Raw genomic sequence first — 20,142 nt, 5'->3', positions numbered from 1 at the left:
AAACCCCAAAAGAACATTTAGGCCTACTGTTGGTACATCACATCAACATCGGTATGTCGCTTGCTTTTGAGAATGGCATGCCATGAGATTCTGTTAATTTGGAAAGTTTGCCATGGAGGGAAAAGCTTGGGAAATGTTATGTTGGATAACGGATGGGTGGATGATGGATGAAGTTCCATAACTTTTGGTTTCACTCTGTTTTACGTAAATATATAGCACACCATCACATAAGCAGAATATTATTATTACTGCTGTTAATAACTGATTACAGTAATGTGATACGGAAAGACTGAATGACAACATCCAAAAAGTTAAGTTTCCTGAAATTTAGTGAACAGTTGAGTATCAACCTGTGCTATATTAGATGTCACCTGTCAACTATACCAGCGGTTAGGGAATGATTTCTTCAGAAGGACCACCCTCTGGCTGAGAAAGTGGGTGGAGAAAGCTAATGGAAACTTGGTTCGACACCTTTGACAAACATTATTAATGGCCGAGTGGCCGCGACGCACTGACTAAAATTCGAACATGGATTGAAACGCGTCTGAATCGTAATTAAATACGAAATAATTAAAACTAGACAACTAAATATGTAATTTATTATTCATATAAATATAAAAGAAATGTTCTTAAGAAGAAAAAAAGTTTTTTCCTCTTTTGCTAAGCACCCCCAGATCCGAGTTTGGGGACCCCTGGCTTATTCTCATTCCCATCATAATCATAACCAACATCATGCATATAACAAAATATTCTTCATCATTATCCTGTCCAGGTTTTAAGATGTATGTGATTTATCGTCAGGCTACCTTGATCTTACAAATGCTCTAATTGTCGTTTCTGGGAAATTCACTTAAGTTTCTATATGACTGGAAGGAAACGATTTGGGAATAACTGGGAATCCCCCACAGCAGTGTATAAATTCAGAGCGTAGCCTACTACTTCGTCATACATTTACTGTAATGACAGGAGCAACCGGCTACAGCAGCATGAGAACAGAATTCACCTTTGCTGGAAATCGCTACCGACAGACATGCTAATGGTAGGTTTTTGATGTGCAACAATGTTACCTATAGTCATAATATATGCAGACAAACCTATATGTAAAGATATGCTTTTTAAAAAGCACCAGTCGCGTTAGGAGAGTAGTACGTCATAGAGTAGGCTAGTAGTAGTGCAACATACTCACCATCTATCATTTTAGGTTCATGTTCACAGATTGATGGAACCAGAAATTCCCACTCCATCAGTGTCAATTTTAAAACACTGTTATTTGTCTAGTTACATAATTTGTATCAATTCATTCACATTACTCCGATTTGCCCTAAACTACAGTTATAAATCCAAGTGTATTCGCCAGTTTGTGTCCGGTGTCGCTGTAAGATTCAACTTCCGTCATTGTATTCCATTGCTTTCACTTTCTCGTCACATGGATCTGAAGGCATTTTTCTCCGCAGACTGTTTCAGTATGCAGGTCGTCATATGAACAGAGAAAAACGTGTCTCCTGAATAAGCACTTGATCTATCGTCATATGACGCCTTACTCATACTTTGGGCACCTTCAAAAAAATGTTCAAATGTATGCTCACTGACTACAAAGTGTTATACATAACACATAATTTATGGACCTCATAGAAAATGTGCAGAAGTACTTTTATAACACACCTCTGGAAACATGGGAAACTTTTTAAAGGCTTGAGTTTGAGTCCATGTTATGAACTTATACATTGATAAATCAGCTGAGCAGGTGGAATATTGAGCTTTGAATGGAAGGCTTTTTCTTATGAAATGTTGTAATTATCATCATAATATATTTTGTCTCAAAACGTTTTCAATGTCTTGCACTTTTGGATTGTATGTGGGAAAGTGTGTGTGTGTGTGTGAATGTCTGTAGTGTAGTGTAGTGTAGTGTCGTGTTGGCTATTAAAATGACTATTCTCTACCTAAGATCTGGATCAAGGATTTACTCCAATTACAGGGCACCCAATAATTAATTAACATTAATAATGACTAATATAGGGACTGATATGGTTTCTCTCTTATAAGACAATGGAGTAATAGTATTGTGTGAGATCAGTCATTTTCAACAAAAATTTCATTCTCTTAAAATTTAGTTAAATAACATGCCAAATAGTGATAATTACTGCAAACAAATGCCATGTGTACATCTGTTGAAGAAGCTACTACTTCCATGTTGATTGCACCAGCCAAGGCAGTCATATTCCCAATCCACATTCAGAAAAATATTGATAAAAATTATGACCACACCAGTAAGTAGTTTAGCAAGAATATGGTGTGTTGAAAGAGTGGAGAAGTGTTAAGTTTAGGTGTTGTTATTTTGCCATTATTTTGATTTGAGTAGATAATAGAGAATTGGCCTAAAATGTCAGTGGGGTGAGTCACTCAACAAGATTGCTCTTGTTCATGAGAACTTGTGATTCATTGATCAGCTATTTTCCCAGCCATATTTAAGCAATCCTGCATGTTTATTAGCATGTTGGAGTCATTGAAACCTCTTTGAATTGATTTGAATTTGAAATGGTATTAGTCATAGTGGACCCAACATTACTTATGCTGCATGTTCATGTTCTTCTACTTATCTAACAGTCATTTTCCTTTCTTTGCGAACTATAAAAAATTTTCAAAAAACTTTCAAATATTGTTTGAATTATGATTTATGTGTCATTTATTGTGCACATTTTATTCAGAGACGCATGAGGTACAATATACAATGTGTACATGAAAAAAATGTAAAAATATGCAAAAACAAATAAAAGCAAAACAGATCAAAGATACCTATGCATTAGTACAGTTCTGAATGTGCTCTCAATTGGAGTTGAGAAGACTCTGGCTGTGGTAGCCATGCAATGGCGGCATCAAAGGAGGCTTTGGTAGCGTTAGTCGCACATGCATCCACAAGCAGGATGTGTGTCCACTCATTTTTGTATTAGGGTGGTGGTTCTGACAGTTCATCAGGGCAAAGTTTATATATAACCCTGGAAAGGAAACCAGAGCCAGCAACCACAAGTTTTCTCAGTTCCACTCGTAATGTTGGTTCATGCAAATATTGAAGAGGGGATTTATGGTTTATGTACGGATATGGGAACAGGACAAATTAATTTAACAATGAATTGCAGTTCAAGAAAGGCAGACAGACAAGGAATGACCCCAGCTGGGTTTGGATTAATGTCAAACGTATTAGCTCGTGATTGGCTGTGCTGTCTAAATCTTCTGTAGAAGGGTTGAGGGTGTGGTCATCAAATCTTGTGTAACTCATGAAAAGAGAAGTAAAAACTTCTGGGAAAAACAAAAAAACAAAAAACGCAATCAGATTCATCAGATTTGTAAATACTTTAATACATTGAGTATCACTCAGTATGTTTCTTCTTCTTCTTCTTCTAGTAATAATTGTAATAATAATAATAATGTTGCATTCATATTTTGTGTGTGTGTGTGTGTGTGTGTGTGTGCACGCGCGTGCATGTGTGTGTTCCATGTCAAGTTAAGGATATTGTAATTAAATGCACACACATACATCACTCACTCATTCCCTCAACACAAAAAAATAATTAGCAAAGCTTCCAGTATACTGCATCTTGGAAATATATAAATCATTGTAATAGTTATAGTTCAAAAATATATGCATAATAATAATAATAATAATAATAATAATAATAAAAAGGAAGCGCTTATTGAAATGAAAATGGAATTGTGATTTTCTGTCATTATTTTATCCCATTCCAGTCCATAATCATACCATTTTTAATGTATTTTATTTTTGCTGACAGTATATTGATGGATTTTCTGTTATTATACCGTACACAGCAGTAAATCCAATGGACACACATTCTTCAGGCCTCTGTCCTGTGTTTCACAATATCTTTTGGCAAAAAACCATGGAGACTAATACACTTCCTTTGTAATGTTAACTGTAACAAAATATCTGCATCATAAACTAAACACTATAATAGTGTAGGCACAATTGGTTTCAAAGAGAAATTATCACTGTTTCCCGTGTTTCATGACATAGAAATTGCACATTTGGATTAAAATATGGCAGAAAATGTCCACACAAATACTCAATTTTGTAAGTATTCATACAGTGCAGCAATAACAACAACCCAAAATGCTACAATACAACAATCCAAAAATGACCATACATTATGTCTGATATTAAACTTGGTAAACTCATGGCAAACTCTAAAGCTAGTTCTAAAATATCTAGATATCTAGTCTTATAAAATATAAGACTGCTCACTTTGTTATTTTGGTTTATGAATTCCAGAAATCACCAGTGTGTTGATTCATTGAAAACTTGTATGCATATTAGACTGGGAGGAAACATATCATCCTGGTCTGTGCATCTGAATGTTAGTTTATCAAAAACCAGGGCAAGGCAGCAGTGGAGCAGAATGATTAGTGACCGTGGCTTTTACCCTGAAGGTTGTGGGTTTGATTCCCATTATCTAGGGTGCTGCTGTTCTACCCTTGAGCAAGGCAATTCAGCTGAATTATTCAGCACAATATTTAGCTCCACAAATGTATTGTAAATAAGAATATAACCTGTTTAAAAAATAAATAAAATCAAAAAGTTTTTCTGGATAAGAACATCTGATACAATCCCAAAATGTAGCCACAAAATGAGACATTTTTTGTGCTCCCTTCACAAAACAGTACCAGAGGGACACGCATGGAGTGTATGTTCATAAAATATAATTGGCAGGTAAAACTATTAAAAGAGAATTACTTTTTGTTTTACATGGTGTTTGCAGACTAAACTCATAAATACATCATTGTGTTTAGGAGGAGCAAGGATAATAATTTTGCTTGAAGCTGTAATTAAACTGTCTTATATATCTCTTAAAATATTTGAATTACATTTTATTTCAGGCCACACATTTTTTATGGGGCATTAGAGTGATTGTTCACTTCCTGGTCTGGTTTTGATAGGCTATTATGTTTTGATACTTTTGACATTTCCGTTTTTCGTGTTTTCCATAGACTTAAGGATAGATAGTCTAGTTGGAGGTGTTTCTGACAACCTCTTGGCTTTATAATGGATGCCATCTGGCTTTCGAGGGATTGGAGGTCTAAAGCAAGTAAATACATATAATGTAATCCCAGAGCGCTTTCAGTGGATGTACGTATATATTTGATTATTCTTCATCAAATTACGTTTAATATTATTTTTCGTTGGAACCGTTTTCTATGGCGCATGTAACCTGAGACTGCTGCTGTCAAAGAAGAAAGTCGTACCAGCAATATATAAAACGTATTTTAATGATTGTGAATCAACGCTATTAAACGAATCTGTAGGCTATATATGTGCAGCCTCCACATAACACTAGTGTACTTGAAATGTATTTTCTTGCTTTATTCCGCAATTGCCTGAATGTCACTGATGGCATATCGCAGGCTGTCAGAAAGTTCTCTAAATATAGATAACCTTCAATTCATACGTTCCAAATTGTAACGCTGCAAACACAGTGTTCACTATTTCCAAAACAAAAGAATACACCGGACTTATTGGCGAACCTTTTTTAATTAATTTTTTTTTTTTAATTATTATTTGATGAGGTATTGTGGTCTACAAAATTGTTGGCAGCATTGATAAAATTGGGGGAAAAGGTTTAAAAAAAAAAAAAAAAACAAAGAACAAAAAAAAAAACAAATGAGTTATATTGCATCTCAAGAAGTGGGAAAATGTTTTTTTTTTTTTTTTTTTTTTTTTTTTATGTAATAATTTTATTTCCCAAAAAGGTAGTTGCTGGGTGAAGACAGTGCTTCTAGTGCTTTGTACAAGTGCCCTTCATGGATATAGGTTCTTATTTGTTTGTTTTTTTTTTTTTTTGGTGTTTTATTTAGTGAATGTACTGGGGAGGATCAATATCATTCAGATCCCGCTGTCTGTGCTTGTGGAATGCACTCTTCTATTCAAAGTACACATTTCTGGAGACTTCATGTGGATTGTACAAACAAATGGTGGTGCAGTTGGATTTAGCAATCAGGGCAAATATTATTTTCAGCAGAAACATTCACCAGCAATACAATAACAGCTGATACGGTGAGAGATTGTAAGCAGCAAATAATAATGAGTTGGAGTAGCATACTCACAAGTAGATATTACATAAAAAACAATATTGTATAAATGTTATCATTACCAAATACATAGAATATGAGATTACTGTATATTTGGCAAAACATTCATTTGTTTTATTTAATTATATATTTAGAAACATAAAGTAAATCAGTCAACCGTATTTTTTAGTATATGGACAGAATTTAATGATTGATAATCAGCTATGAGAGTCAATTTGGCTATGCATTCACAGTGACACGCCCAAGTTCCTTGCTTTGGCTGACCAGGTTTCTTCCTTCTCAGCACTCAAGGGCGGGTCCTCAGGTCATTTGGGTGGCTGCAGTCTGCCTGTGGCCGCTGCACATTCACCGCAGTCCTCTGAGCACACAGCTCAGCTAGACTGCTGAGCAAATTAAGGAAACAGGGTTGGACAAGTTGCACTCTTTTGGACAACCAAGCTTGTTAAGATGTACCTCAGTAAATGGCAACCTAAACTACATATTTGGTTGGCTTGGTAAATTACTTTATTCCTTAAACTTGCATATACAAAACCACTAACAGTTCCATTTGAAATTCAGATACTGGCTATCTAAATGACCTAGAATGGGCCAAAATATATTCTGTATGCGATTTATGCTAGAAGAGTTATAGACCATTATTTCATTCAAGATAGAGGGGACTACCTTTCTACATTTGTGCCATGATTTTCCACAAAGCAGCTGTAATTTGATGATGTTGTATTTATTAATGGGATAATGTGTTGGAATGTTCAGTAAAGAAAGCATCTTCAGAGAAAACGATGCATGTCTGTGTAATTATTATTACGTGTAGTTGTATCGTATCAACATATCTATCCACATATTTTGTGTTCATTTATTTAAAAAAATGTCTGCTTCATTTCTCTCACATATGAATTTTGCTTTCTGAAATGCTCATACCTGGTTTTCAGCAATTGGAAACAACATGAAAACACAACAAGTAGATGCTTAAAATTTTTGTAAATCACATAACACTTATGCACAGATATACAGTGGCATCTCCATCAGGACACTTAGCCTAACACACTGGAGACAAAACACATTTCTCTGTTTCCTCTAGAAGTACTGATAATAATGAATGATAAGAATGAATTGAACCTGAATGAAAGTACACGCAGTCCAACATTAAATTTGCACTATCTAGTCAGTATGATTGTATCAGAGGTGCGGAATAATTGTAAAAGTAAATGAAAATTACATTACATTACATTACAGGCATTTGGCAGACGCTCTTATCCAGAGCGGCGTACAACAAAGTGTAAAACCATAACCAGGAACAAGTATGACGAAAACCCTAGAGAGAAGTACCGGTCCAAGTGCAGGGAACAACCGCATAGTTCAACTTGGACCCTGAAGGTTAAACTGTTTAACACTAACACAAATGAGAACAGCGACAACGCAGTCTATGCAAAAATACAAGCAGTAGTTAAGACAGGTGCCTTAACTAAGTCACCTACAAAACAGCTACCTACTTGCAGCCTTAAGCTTACAGTCATTTACAGGGAGGTAGGGACGGATGGGGAGAGGTGCAGCCTGAAGAGGTGAGTCTTCAGTCGTCACTTGAAGTGGGTCAGTGTCTCAGCTGTTCTGACCTCCACGGGGAGGTCATTCCACCACCGTGGGGCCAGAACAGACAGGAGACGTGTTCGGGAAGCGCAGGTGCGAAGAGGGGGAGGTGCCAGGCATCCTGAGGTAGCAGAACGGAGGGGTCTGGCTGGCATGTAGGGTTTGAATATCTTGTGGAGGTATACTGGGGCTGATCCCTTGACTGCCTGGTATGCTAGGACCAATGTTTTAAATTTGATGCTATAACAGGCAGCCAGTGGAGGATAGTGAGCAGGGGAGTGACGTGGGAGTGTCTGGGGAGGTTGAAGACCAGACGAGCTGCAGCATTCTGAATGAGTTGCAGGGGTCTGATGGCAGATGCCGGTAGTCCAGCCAGAAGAGAGTTGCAGTAGTCCAGGCGGGATAGTACCATTGCTTGGACTAGGAGCTGGGTTGAGTAGGTGGTGAGAAAGGGGCGGATTCTCCGGATGTTATACAGGAAAAATCTGCATGCCCGGCTTACTGCTGCAATGTTCTTGGAGAGGGACAACCTGTTGTCCATCACCACTCCGAGATTCTTGGCACAGGGTGATGATGTCACTAAGGTGTCCCCTAGGGAAATGGAAAAATCGAGGAGGGGAGAGTTTAGAGCAGGAATAAAGATTAACTCCGTCTTTCCCGGGTTGAGCTTCAGGTGGTGATTGTCCATCCAGCTCTGGATGTCCCTCAGGCAAGCGGAGATGCGGGCAGGGACCTGTGTGTCCGATGGGGAGAAGGAGAGAAGGAGTTGTGTGTCAATGTGGGTAAATGAAAATGCCCTATAATGTGCATGCCTGGGTTGTTTTCTGCACATACAAATATTACAAGTACAAGTAAATACAAGGAAACACATTTCCAATTGTAAAGGAACCAGACACATTTTAGAATTATGAAGCATGGGGCTTTTCAGCGTGAAAAAAGTAGTGTAACCTTGTAACTTACCGTGATGTCCTCATAGGTGAGGAAAGCTGATTTTGTTTGTTTCTAAACACCCAGGTAAGCTTTTACAAAGCAAATAGCCAACCATACAGACCAAACTGGTGTGTGTTTTTTTTTAATGTCTGTGACCAGGTAGGTCTTTTTTTCTTTTTAATTAATCACTTAATCCAGAAGATGAGGCAGCACAGCAATCAAATTAGCAGAACACATTTAACCTTAAACACTGAACTTTAAAAATCAAACACATTGTTGAAAAAATGTTATTTCTGTAATAAATATTAAAAGGTCTCCCCAAAAGGACACTGCATGCACAGTACATGGCTTTCCACACCATCTAGTGTCCCTAATCTGCAAATCTGAAGCCCTTTCCATGACCTCCCTGGGTACCAAGCCTCTTTAGATGGCATTCTGTAAACATAGAACAGCAAATAAAGCATGTTTTTTGTTGTAGCAACTTAGATGCGGTGTAACTGCAACAGCTGTTGCATTTATACAAACAGGTTGTTTTTTTCAATTCCTGCTATAATACACCCTGAAAACCTTACTAACTTTTAAAATGATGTACGATTTGATTTATTGAAAATAAAAATAAAGCCTTATAATGGAACATTAATTCCAGAACAGTTTTTTTATATATGAATTGCTTGGTCAACCGCTATCAAAATGAATTTTGCATATAATCACATAAAATTAATTAATTGCAATCATGGGAAGAAGATCTTTTACTTTGATGATTTATTTTCAGCTCTGCACAGGAGTCCCCAATGGGGAATGTAGTCATTCAGGAGAATTTTTACAATTGTGTCCGCCAATGCGGATGTGGTACAGTAAGGTATGCTTTGCACCTCTTACCAAAAATGGTCAATGATTACAAGTACAACAGGTTTTGAAAAGATTCCTGCTCAGCTGGCCTTATTGAATTTGTACGTGCGACAGCCCGATGAGCTAAAACAATGGAAGGGAACAGAGCTTGCAGTGCAATCACTTTCCCAGTTTGAGAACTCCTTCATACGCCTTGTTCGTTTAATTCCATCAGACATCCACTCCCACATCTATAACTTTGTAGCAGAGTCTTGTGCTTCCTTTACAGATGTGGGTAGTGTGAATGAAGATGCTGCTGAGAAAGTTCCTGTTCCTGGAATTGAAATCTGCAAGCTTTCCTGCCTAACCAGCTCTGTGATTCCCTTGAATTACTACTGTCTCACCGTTGGTGTGTTCTTTACATTTACAAGGGTAGTTGGAAGCTTGCAGGCCTCCAACAGTGAAGATAATTGTGCCAAGTTTGTTATTTGTGGACCAGAAGCTGTCAAAAATGTACTCTTTACCCATATGCTACCAAAGTTCTGTACCACACCAAATACATAATGTGAATCAGTGTAAAAAGTAACATCTTTTCCCTCGCCCAATTTACATGCTTCTGTGAGTGCTACCAATTCAGCCAGTGGAGAGAGAGAGAGAAAGAAGGGGGGGGGGGCATATTTCAGTGTTGTGTGATCATCACCAACAGCATTAGCTGTAACTCTTTTACCATTATTCATGTAGCACGGTTTGTCACCATAACGCATTTGGTCGCAATTTGTCAGGGGTAGGTGGTCTCTAACACCCGTCCATCTGTCCACTCCTGCTGGACTGTTGCTTCACAGTGATGATCGTAAAAGCCTGTTTCAGGAACATTGTGTTGAAAGATATTTATAGGGCTTTCTTTTCAAATGATCTGTTAAAAACGACTTCCCATTTTGTCCAGCATGACTGTAGCCTTGGGTGCTTGCATTGTGTAATACAGCAGGAAGGCAGAACACACCAAATTGTGACTCATTACAGTTGAAGATGTGGTCTTTATGGCCAGAAGAACAGCATGCACCACTCTAAGACATCCCCTCGGCCAATGTCTCCAAAATTGTACTCTAATTCTCCAATGTTCCAGGTGCCAGACAATAGACATGAACCCCGTCCTTTTAGTTACATTACCATTTGAGGGGTCTGCATATGCTGTGTTGCAAATCCCATGAAAGTTAGTAGGAGGGATTCCTGAGTCCCAAAGAGTTGACATGACGAAGCACATGATGGAGGAAGTAAACCACCGCTGAAAAGCAGGAGGAGCCTGTTTTTTTTTCATCTGAACCCATTAGGGAGAATTTATTTGATTTTTGTGTTAGTGTGGGTGCGGTCTCTCTTCACATGGCAACTGATGGTCCACTCCCGGAACTGCCGCATCTCCCTCCCAGGGGTGTAACATCGACATGTGACAGTCTTCCTATTCTATTTCTTCTTCTTCTACCTCTCTTTAAATTTTACCCCTTTCCCATGGCCAAAAACTCATAAAATCTGGCATGTATGTCCAATATGGCTGCAAATGCATTATGCATGACACATATGCAACTGACACTCTTGTTGGCTCTATAGCACCACCTGCAGAATTGCAACATTGAAAAAAATTATTGCAGCTGTCCCATTTAACATACGGTACTTCCACCAAATGTCTTCAGACTAATTCATTTTGGAGCTGTCTGTACTAGTGTTATACATTTAGTCTGTGTACTCGTTATCAATGTAGCTAATCAAAGTCAGTCAAACTGGTGAAAGTGAAACTCAAAAGTGTCAGTGTATTTCATTTGGATTTCACAAATATAAATTAGTTTTCCGCAAAGATTATGCAGTTGCAAAAGAAATAGTTTAAATTTTCTTGGCAATTATTAGATAGCAAGCAAGCAAGCCAGTGTACGGAGTTAAAAACTTGCTTGTGTTCGAGGGGGGATTTGAACCCGTGCCTGCCAGTCATCAAAAGGCCCCAAAGGCAAAGGATCAACCCAGTGAGCCTCTAGTGAAGTAGCACCCTGGGCCACAAATTTGTGTTTTTAAAATGTGTGCACTTCTATATATGTTCATTTTGCATGTGTATCCAATGTTTTTATTGGCTGATGTTACTGAATGTCCAATGGGAAGATGAAACTTTAAGGACTGGGAGTCTGTGGTCATTGTGCTTATTTCTGAGGGAAACCCTGAAAAGTACCAAATGCTTGGTGCTGTATAGGTGTGGGGCATGCCACCCCATCAAGTTGTAACTCGGCGGAATGGCTTACCTGCCATCCCATTCACATTTTACGCACTACAGCACCACTTCAAATTTGCCATTTTTAAATAATTATCACAGATGTACTCAGACTTCCAATATCTACCAAAGTTGGTATGGATGGTATTTCAATTAGGTTTGCAGTCCATAGTAAAGTATAAATTGCTACAACACAGTTTGGCTAAACACCAGTCACTTTCGTGATAGAACTCTGCTCAAACAGACAGCCTGCCTTTTATCGCTGTCACTCACGTAGCTCGCCCCCCCTCCCACACAGTCGTACTCTGAGGGTAGCTGCAAGCAGGCCATAAACAAAAGTAGACCATTGTTGCACAATTTCATTTGTGGTTTTTGCAGAAATCTCAGAAAAAAAATTAATTGCACTCAATGCTCTACAGCTCACCTTCGGTGCTTGGCCCCTGACATCACTGATTGCATACATAATACTGCTGTTTTATTTCTCTTCTATACAGTGAGCATTTGTTTTGCCAAGTTGTTTACAGACCTGCTTTGTTTGTGTTTTGGATGTAACATGAAGTAGGTCTATTTATTGCATAATACTATCTTAGTGCAATGTCATCTTGCTAGTAGTCTACAATTATTCTGTGAAAATGCTTATTTATTACAGTGGTGTAAACCCTGAAAGTCTGTCTTTCACATGCTGTAACACGATCTAACTCTTAAATTGGTATGTAGCCCACTTTTGTGTTTTCAATAATCTGTATAAACACAGGGAATTCTCGACTTACGTTGTGTAATGTTTTGTATATAGATGAAAAGCCAACTTGGCTTTATCAGCGAGAGGGTTTTAATTACCGTGTCGTCTCTAAACAGAATGTAAATGTATGTTATACCATCAGCCAGTGTGTAATTTGTAGAACACGTCATGGCATGATAAAGTGTGTTTGCAAAGGAGTAATTTTATCTGTTTCCAGACTGCAACAACTGTGGTTGTGGTTGCCAGCTGCTGTTCTTTTTCCATTATTTGTACAGGCCATTAACGTGTGCTGCTGTTCCCGTGTGTTTTGATGCGTTTTTGTAGGTTTAACTAGCTGGTAAATGAGCAACAGTTCTGTTTATGTTCTAACATTTTGCATATAGTGGGTGTCACCTGGCTAGTTCACAATTGTTTTGTTTGTTTGTTTGTTTTGCTTTTGTTTGATATATTCTGTTTATTATTTTCTTCTTGAAACCAGCTATAGCATTTTGTGGGCAGCTATTTACTGGTACCATATAAGCAATTTTATTGAGCTCTTGTACTGTGCATGCTTCCTGTGAGTCTGACTTGACTACCCCTACTATAATTGTTAGGTGTTTGGGCTGTATCTGAATTTATAGAGTATGAAGTGTATCCTAGTCTATGAGTGTGGTGCAAACAACTGATAACGTCAGTGTATTAAACTCAATTCCAGTTTGCCAAAATATTCTCAAGATGATTATTATTATTCAGTATTCCAACTCCTTATTTAAAAGAGCACTGAATTATATATATAATTATATAGGACCTTTCTGAATGCTCAAAGTGCTTTACAGTGATGAGTCGGTACTCACCTCATCCACAACCAATGTGTAGCACCCATGCACAGCAGCCATTTTGCGCCAGAACTCTCACCACACATTGGCTAAGGTGGAGAGGGAGAGAACATGTTTTTAGCTAATTACACCAAGGGCAAGGTGCAATATGTCTCGGAAGTCGTGTCGTCATTCCCTTCGGGTTCGTTATTTTCAAGACTTCTGGTTCAAAAAATAGACGCCCCCCATGGGACAAATGAATGGCAATCTCCAAATTCCTTTAACATAAATTATGACATTTGGACGTTTTTTTGTATATGAAAAAATAATGCTTTTTACACGTTTTTCATAATCTAAAAAAATTCTGTGTCATTTTAAAAAGCCAATTGCTAATGGCTAAGTGGTTAGCAACCCGAGATGACCCGTCACACAATTTCATCACACACAGAGCTGTTTTGATTCACGCGCGAAAACTGTTTTCTTTTCATTGTTTCCCATTAGTGTAATAAATTACCAATTTTTATAGTATTTTACAGTATCCTTCACGGGCTGCAGTCAGGAATGACTAGGCTACTTGCGCTTCACAAGCGTTGCCAGGGAACCGCAAGAGCTGTGACGTAAATAACAGGCGCAGCAGTTAGCTTTTTGTTAGCAAAATAATTGTTTTGGTTGACAACATCGGAATTCAGCGGATCCAGTGCCATTTAAGAGAGAAATGTGTCCGGATAAAAACGTCCAGTGCCAGCTTAAATCACAGACTGTGACAGGGATGGTTATGTGAAAATCCATTCATTTTTTCCATAGAGAAATTTCCCTTTGAACTGGAATTCCATATATGGGCAACGTTTTTGCTCTGCGTTACATCAGACTTCTGAGGCCTATTGCTGACAGGGTGCAATAGGGGACAAGGTGCAATAGGGAGGAGGTTGGTACATCAGTTATGGAAAGGGGCAGCATATATATATATATATATATATATATATATATATATATATATATATATATAAATTATTATTATTATTATTATTATTATTATTATTATTATTAATAATAATAATAACAATAATAATAATTATTTATATATATTTCTATATGTAATAAATATGGCTCAATAATTATACACTTTAAAGTTTTAAAATGTTTCACTGCAGTCAAATAGTGTGTGAGTACACATAAAAAATAAAATCTTGGTGTCACTCAAATATATTGCACACTTCTCTATAAAATAAATAAATATATAATAATGGATACTATATTATTGGCTATGACGATGATTTAGCATAAAGCATAACAGTTTAACAGCCTCTATGAAATTATGATGCTGCCCCTCTCCCTATCTGATGCACCCACCGTCTCCCGATTGCATCTTGCCCCCATTACACCCTGTCACCAATTGCACCTTGCCCAACTTATTCAGTTCTTCTTGCACAGTCCCAATAGATTACCTAATTAAAATACATCATTATCATGCAGTAAGACAAATGTAAAACTGTTACATGTCTGAAATCATCTTGAATAAAGGCTCCTTATATACAAAAGTGTAATGCACAAAAGCACACACGTCTGGTGGGGTGTGTCAGCTTTCCTCGGGTGTGACTATCTAAAGAACTATGCTACTCTGACCTTCACCGCTGTGGCCAAGGCCCAAGTTATGTTATGATTCATATTGAACTGAATCCAAATTCTCCAAATTTTCCTTGCCAAAGCACACAACCTGTTCAACTTCACCATAACAGTATAAGACTGTGGCCTCCTGCAGTACAGGAAACACACAAAACAAGCAACCAATTCAAATTCAGTATAGGACCAGTATAGGATTCCAATCATGCCATATTCCATATGCCATGGAAACTCAGAATTATTATGACCTTCCAAAAAGGAAAGAGACTGGAACTGCCCATTAGTAAGTTTAGCACCATTTCACAGCTCCAAGTTTTCAAGTAGGAGAAACTGACGTCATTCAAAATGGCTGGCATGTCGATGTTAACTCCTAAAATATGTGTATGTCCATTTTACTGTTCCCAACATTACAAAGTAGCTCTGAAGCTTTTGGTGCTCTGAAAGTGTTAGAGCTAGTGTCAGGGTTTTCGGGGAAATGGGCCCAAATGCAGAGTGGGAAAGTCTCACAAACTCCAAGGGGTGAATATAAACAAAGAATTGAATTACAAAAAAACTACGGAACAAACAAAGCGGCCACGAGGGGCAAAACCACAAACGAAAGAATACTTAAGAACCAAAAAAAAAACAGAACAGAACACAGGCAGGGGAATACAGGCAGGGCAGAACACAGATGAGCAGGAACGCGAGCAGGTCAGAACACATACAGACAGAAACGCACGGGCAGATACACAAGCCGAAACACACAAACATAGGCAGAAACACACGGGCAGATACACAAGCCGAAACACACAAACACAGGCAGAAACACACGGGCAGATACACAAGCCGTAACACACACAAACACAAGCAAAAACACATTCAGAAACACAAGGAACCAGCACCCGAGTCAGGCAAACCAAGAACTTAAATAGACAGGGGCTAATTATTAACACAGAGGTGAGGGATAACGAGAGGCAGGTGGAAACAATGATTAAATAACAAGACAGAAAATAATTGAATAATGAGACATACTCAGGCAGACCAAACTAAGGGACGTGAGACAGGACAAAAAATACGGGGAGGCGGGAACAGAGGAGGCACAACCATGACAGCTAGTGACAGGTTCTTGCCAGCCACCATGCTACAAGGTGACCACTTGAATTCTGCAAGCTTGTAACTCCAAGCTCCCATGTCAGAGCTATGAGCTGCTGAGTTCATGAGAAACACAACATTATACACAGCCAGGGGTTTCTGCACAGAATTCAGAAAGTACCATGACCATGTCTGGCAGTTGGAGGGTTGCCGGTTCAAACCCCGCGCTGCTAAGTGTCCTTGAGCATGACACCTAACCCCTAACCCCTAACTGCTCGGCCGGATGAGAGGCATCAATTGTAAAGCGCTTTGGATAAAAGCGCTATATAAATGCAGTCCATTTACCATTTGTCAGTGAAAAGGTATTAGGTTATGTGATGATGGCTTATACCAAACTCTAAAACATCACCAAAGGCGTACAAGATAATCAGACATTATAATATTACTATTAATTTGTGACAGTAAATCCAATAAGCAATATCTATTTTAAATTGATTGTGCTCTCTTGGTTTCAACCCTTAAAAACAGAGGTGTGAAGGAATTCATTGACTTCATTAAAAAGTAGCCTACAACAAATTTATCGCAATTGCTTAGTTAATAAGATGAGGCTAAAATATTCAAACATTTCAACATACTGTTGACTGTAGAGTTAGCCATTTCTGCGTCCTCTGATTCTGTCTCCGCAGACCCTGGTGCTGAAGGAGTCTCACTTGTTGAGGGGGAGGGTGATGGAGAAATATCCTCCTCAGCTGTTGTAGGCCTTGTGTCCGGCTGGTCATCAATTCAAGGTTTTTTGAAGAAGTGAAACAGCGAGCTCTGTTTCATTTTGGCAAACTAGCGGCTAGAGTATATTCTAGCATTAGCTGCAGGCGTTGCATTGTTTACTATTTACACTGCTAGTCTCCCGTGACGCTCACTGGGGTCACAGGTCAACGGCTAATTGCACATGTATCAACAGGCATGACAGTGGATGTTGTTTTTTGACGAAAATAATTTAGAATGTATGTTAAAATTAACAATTATTATAAATAGACCATAATAGCCTAAGTTTCGAACAAAACGTTTTAGTAAGGCTGTAACTAAAAATGAATTCTGCATCTGATTTTTGGGTGTGCCAGCTTCCTCTTTGTGTGGCAAAGGCACACCCTGGCACACCTGTGGCTACGCCATTGGTTCCATTTAAGTGAAAGCAAAACCTGCTGCACACCCATATTGCATAAGAACATACATTTTAATCCTTTGAGGTGATCACAAATATGTAATTAGAATGTTCTTAACTGAGAATAATAATGCTTATTTTGCAATAACAAGTCAGTGATCCCAATATTGGTCATTCCTTGGTGTAAAGGTAGCCTATTATCATCAAACCTTAGTGCTAGGTGACCTTCTCTGATTCACTCTGTACTTAATCTGTTAGAGCATTTCATCACCCACTCTATCGCAATGTCAGAAAAGAGCAACATGTTGTTTTTTTTGTTTGTTTGGTTCTTTATTATTATTATTTTTTATCAGACTGCCTATACAATACCTTTAATCTTCCATTTCAAAACCTTAGCATGACAGCACAATGACTGGGTTACATTATATGACCTTTTAATCCTCTCTGGAGACACCATTCCTGTGCTTTTATCATACAATTTAATACCTTCAATTTACTTTATTTCTTTATTATCATGGTTCTTTGTCAGAAAATGAGAGATTTTGTTTTGTATTTTTTGACAGCATTAGCTGTGCTTTAAATCAAACACATGCTCCCCATGCTCTAACCAATGCACAAGTAGCACATCGCAAAGTAGTACATTGAAAATTAATTCTTTTTTTTTTTTTTACATGAATGACTTTGTCATGTCCTGACAGACTTCACGACTACACAGGATGACATCTTAGAAAGAATAAGAGACTAATTATTTACATGCAGCCCCTACCCAAACATGCCTTTGAAAAATACATTGAGGAAAAATGGTTATATTACATGTGCAACTGAACATTTACAGAGACATATAATTCTAATGTGAGCTGACTTGTAGTGGGAAAGACTTCCTTCATTTTTCTTCCATAATTCCGATCAAGCAGTTTCCACATAGATCTGTGGTTTCACAGTGAATCATGAGCGAACATTTGCCAAAATTCAGTCTCACCACAATTTCCTTGGTTTTGTTATGACTTGTAACTATGCAACGTTTTTTTTTCTTACTATAAAAAAATAGGTTGTCATAGAAGAAACGGTCACTGCAAATCTATACGAAGTTATTCTGAGGGACCATCTTTATCCTGTGATTAAACACTTCTATCCTGATGGGAGTAGTCTCTTCCTGGATGGAAATGCCCCAAACCACAGGCCACAATGTGTCACTGAACGTTTGCTGAGTATGAAAATGATGTGAATCACATGCTATGGCCTTCGCCGTCACCAGATCTCAACCCAACTGAAGACCTATGGGAGATTTTGGACTGACGTGTTTGACACCACATCTCTGCCACCATCATCAAAACATCAAATGAGGGAATATCTTTTGGAAGAATGGTGTTCCATCCCTCCAGTTGAGTTCCAGACACTTGTAGAATCTATGCCAAGGCATACTGAAACTGTTCTGGCGGCTCGTGGTGGCTCTACACCTTACTAAGACACAATATGTTGGTTTTTCCTTTAATTTGTCACCCATCTGTGTGTGTCTATATTTATATATATATATATATATATATATATATATATATATGCACTTGTAGCTGCAGTTAGAGACAGCACCTATAAAAAAAAAATATATTCGAGCAATAGTGTACTTCTGTCTGGATGCTGAGCTGAAAACTACATATACGACTGAGGGTGTTGTTGCATCTAGCAGAAGAAATTGTACGAAGTCGCATGGCGCATGCACTCGTACCCCCTGAAAAAGTACCCGAGATGCTGCCAAGCCTCGAGTAAAGTAGGCATGGACCCAAGGGAGGCGAGCCCATACTGTCATATGCCAGGTTAATCACGTCAGTGAGCCAGTGGGAAAGCCTCTGTGATGTAACAGCTTTCCCTCGGGCAGCAGCACCATAACACACAAGCTGATCTGATAGTCGAATTGGCTGCGAACATCAAACATATATTGACAGAGCGCACACCGGGCAGAGTTTATGAAGCACAACATCTTCCTCATTGTCATGAGGAGGGGGCTTAAACGTCACCAGGTCCAATACACAGAAGCAAAAGGACTTGGTGGTAACCTTAACACAGGATTTGGTTGCAGCACAACTCCGTCTGATCTGGAAAAGGAAAGACAGGCCAGGTGCACAGTGTGAGAAAAAGAAAATAAAATGTACTTTGTATTTGTAGAGGAGGCTATCTATCTAACCGCTAGACTCCTCGCTCACAAAAGAGGACTTCAGCTTTGAAAGATAGGAACAAATGTACTCCCCTCTCCCCCGTCCTGTGTGTGTGAGAAAGAAGCAGTTAGACAAAATAGAATGGCTAAGCACAACAGGCCGCCTCGAATTATATCTTCGCAAGAAAGGTTGTTTGCCCAAAGTATATCAGCTGGTTGACATTCACTATAAAAATTTCTGTGGGAGTGTTCTGAACTGTTATCTCCGATTTGATCAAATATAATAAAGAAGTTAATCTGGGTGAGTAACTGAAAGGTACTGCCTCTCTTCCTTTTTGAGTTTGCGTGTGATTTCCACGACAACAAACAGGGCGTGTAAATCACTTGTGAGACTAAGCCCTCCAATTTATGCTATTCTGCAGCTTTAAAAGGAGGGCTGCACCAAGCTTTCAATACCACAGCTATGTCCCACTGCCGAACACGGGGTGGGGCAACGGGATTCAGGCACTGGACGCCCTGGAGAAAACATTACACCAGGGGGTGAGCAGCAACCACAGAACTGGCAAAGGCATAGCCTCTTAAGGTGGACAGAAACAGGCCATCATCGGGTAGGCTCTGCACAAAATTGAGCACTAGAGGTACAGGGCAGGCTAGGGGGTCCAAGTTTTGAACGCCTCCCACCTACCCTTATACCCCATTGTAGTCGAGGTAGCGTGGGAATGCTGGATAGTGTCTATATCTGCCTCGCTCAACCACATCTTCACAAGCCCACACCCAACAGAGGTCAGGCCGTGAGGCGTAACCTCAGTGGGTGGGGGTGAAATATTTTCCCCGCCCCTATAACAGCAGGCCCATGCCCGGTCGAAAGCGAAATCGGCCAATGTCGCTAGTATGCCAGAGAAACAATGGGTTGTTTGTGCGAAC

The 20,142-nt window shown here is 38.8% G+C and overlaps 1 long non-coding RNA gene across 1 annotated transcript; it reads left to right on the top strand.

The window, feature by feature from the left end:
• The first annotated feature begins 682 nt into the window (after nt 1-682).
• Nucleotides 683-13,122, top strand: LOC118226536. The gene is made up of 2 exons (XR_004765050.1): nt 683-1,039; nt 9,728-13,122. It is a non-coding gene; the product is annotated as an uncharacterized LOC118226536 (long non-coding RNA).
• The last annotated feature ends 7,020 nt before the right edge of the window (nt 13,123-20,142 follow it).

Source organism: Anguilla anguilla, chromosome 4 (genome assembly GCF_013347855.1).
Source record: "Anguilla anguilla isolate fAngAng1 chromosome 4, fAngAng1.pri, whole genome shotgun sequence".
Lineage (NCBI taxonomy): Eukaryota > Metazoa > Chordata > Actinopteri > Anguilliformes > Anguillidae > Anguilla > Anguilla anguilla.
The sequence above is the reverse complement of the archived record's forward strand: the minus strand, read 5'-3'. Positions and strand labels throughout refer to the sequence as shown.